The sequence below is a fragment of the Salvia splendens genome, chromosome 16 (genome assembly GCF_004379255.2).
Source record: "Salvia splendens isolate huo1 chromosome 16, SspV2, whole genome shotgun sequence".
NCBI lineage: Eukaryota > Viridiplantae > Streptophyta > Magnoliopsida > Lamiales > Lamiaceae > Salvia > Salvia splendens.
The window spans coordinates 26,002,869-26,005,584 of record NC_056047.1 but is presented as its reverse complement, the minus strand read 5'-3'; the positions used below and the strand labels follow the sequence as shown (position 1 = coordinate 26,005,584).

Below are 2,716 nucleotides of genomic sequence, written 5' to 3'. Positions count from 1 at the left end.
TGACATTTGCTAACTGATCCAATCAGTTCGGTTATCTTCGATATAACTTGATCCATTCACGCAACCTCCCGTTCGAGGCCTTCCAAAGTGATGGCTTTTCTTTTGGTTGTATGTTTGAATACATTATTACTATAGTACTCCTAATAATAATGCCAATGCAAGGCATCTCCATTTGATCTCATTCCGCAGTTAACACTTACTTATTTCATGGCTACTGCAGTGAATAATGATAACTTAAATTTGGGGAGGAATATCGGTATGTTTTTTTTATATCTAAATTGTTTTTACTGCAAACAAATTAGTTTTGAGAATTGAAAGTTTTCATCTGTCTGTCCACACCCAGGCATTCCCATAGGTGGTGCAGTTCTTGCTGGTATTGGCTTGGGATTGTTGATTTTCTACTGCAGGACAGAAGAGGAAACTGCGCCTCTCTAAGGATGACTTGACGCCTCTTTCAAGCAAGGACCCGTCCACGCCTTCTTCAACCAAATTCACTAAAAGCATCCCTTCATATCCACCTTCCAAATTTGATATTGGTAGGGACAGTACCTACTTTGGGGTGCAGGTATTCAATTACTCAGAACTCAAAGAAGCAACGAATAACTTTGATCCATCTAAAGAACTCAGTGATGGTGGCTTTTGTACTGTTTATTACAGTGAGAAAATGATTTCTAGATCAAATGCAAGAGCTCTCTCATCATATACTATTTGGTACAGGTGTGCTCTCTGATGGTCGTGTTGTTACTGTGAAATAGTTGTACGAGAACAACTTCAAGCTCGTGGAGCAGTTCATGAATGAGGTTGAGATCCTAACTCAAGTAAGACAAGTAAACCTTGTGGCTCTGTTTGGGTGCACGTCCAAGAGAAGCAGTGAACTGTTGCTTTTTTACGTGTACATACCGAATAGAACGATGGCTGATCACCTCCATGGAAAACGTTCTGCATCTGGGCTGCTATCATGGCCTGTTCGGCTGAATATCGCCATTGAAACTGCTGAGGCGCTTGCATACCTCCATAAATCGGACATCATACATCGGGATGTCAAGACCAATAACATTCTTCTAGACAACGATTTCCATGTAAAAGTGGTTGATTTCGGGCTGTCGAGATTGTTCCCAATTGATGCTACTCATGTCTCAACGGCTCCTCAGGGGACTCCAGAATATGTTGATCCGGAGTATTACCAGTGCTACCAGGTCACGGAAAAGAGCGATGTATACAACTTTGGAGTGGTCTTGATCGAGCTCATATCGTCCCTGTAGGCCGTGGACACCAACATGCACCGCCACAACATCAATTTGGCTAACATGGCTGTCAACAAGATCCAAAATCTTACGCTGCACGAGTTGGTTGATTCGAGTCTTGGCTTTGAGACGAACACTAGTGTGGGACGGATGGCTACATTAGTCGCGGAACTGGCTTTCCGATGCTTGCAGCAGGAGAAGGATATGAGACCCTCCATGGAAGAGGTTTTGGAAACTTTGAAGGGCATCAAGAATGAAGACTTGAATTCTCACAAGGTTGAAATTGTTGACATTTTAGTGGATGATGAGACTGGGCTGCTCAAGAGCAGCGTTGCACCGCCCTCACTGGACTCCGTTACTACTATTGGCTCAACGCCCAATTCTAGTGGTTGAGCTCACTCAAGCTTTAGAGGAATGAATGTAGAGTAAATGTACTGTGTGAATATTTGTAGATGTTACTTTTGATCTCTTTAGTTTTAAAATTTAGGATTAGAGTAGATAGACTAAATAGGAGTTGTTCACGTTGTTTGTTGTGGGAAGCTTAGTGATAAGGAATATTTCATGCATCGGTTTAAAGGGTAAAAAGTGTGCTACTTGATCAGTTTCACGCGGAAGGCGAGTGTTAATTGTGCAGGAATGCCACTGGACCAATGGCAGCAAGGCCAAACTGATCAAGCTGGCGCAAAAGGCAAAAAAGGCCAAAACCGTGTGGGTTGATCAAGGTGGTGATCAAGCAGTTAGGCGGGGGACCTTTACATTCCAGAAGGAGGACACGTATGGCCGATGCACTGGAAGGAGATCCTCAATCAGTTATCAAGGACTACAACTGTGAAACAGAAAAGGGGACACGTATCGATGGATAAGATGCGCAGGGACTTAGGCGAATACTCACTCGGTTATCGAAGGACCACTACATTCTAGAAGGAGGACACGTATCAACGGATGAGAAGCGCAATCCCAGCAAGGATGAATATTCGCTGCCAAAGTTGTTATCATAGCTGGAGGTTGTTGTGAAGAGCATATAAATAAAGGACGCAATGCCATAGTAGGGATCTTCTTCTTCCTTCAGTTCCTTTTCCGTATGTTCCTGGTTCCGAGTCTTTTTCTCCCAGTTCCAAAATAGCTTAGATTAGAAAGTAGTAATTGTTAGCTAGAAGGAGAGCGACCGAAGGGACCGTGACAGAGAAACCCAGATCTGTTCGACACCGTCTCAAGTTTCCAACCGAGGAACTCTTGGCTTTATTCGCTTTCTTACACTCTAGATCTAGTTGACTAGTTTGATTTCGTGTTTGTTGCGTTAAAAATCAAAGTTATTTGTTTTCATAATTTTCGTCTACTGTTCTAGTTTAATCTTTATCTTTAAAAAAATCTCAGATCCAGAGTTGAACTTTCATTATGTTGAACGGCAGAGTGTTTCATAGATTCATAGCATGTTTAGGTAGTTAAATCTTTTATTCCAGTTTGTCACTTAC

The 2,716-nt window shown here is 42.3% G+C and overlaps 1 pseudogene; it reads left to right on the top strand.

Moving 5' to 3' along the window:
* The first annotated feature begins 207 nt into the window (after window positions 1-207).
* LOC121770415 lies at window positions 208-1,637 on the top strand (annotated as a pseudogene).
* The last annotated feature ends 1,079 nt before the right edge of the window (window positions 1,638-2,716 follow it).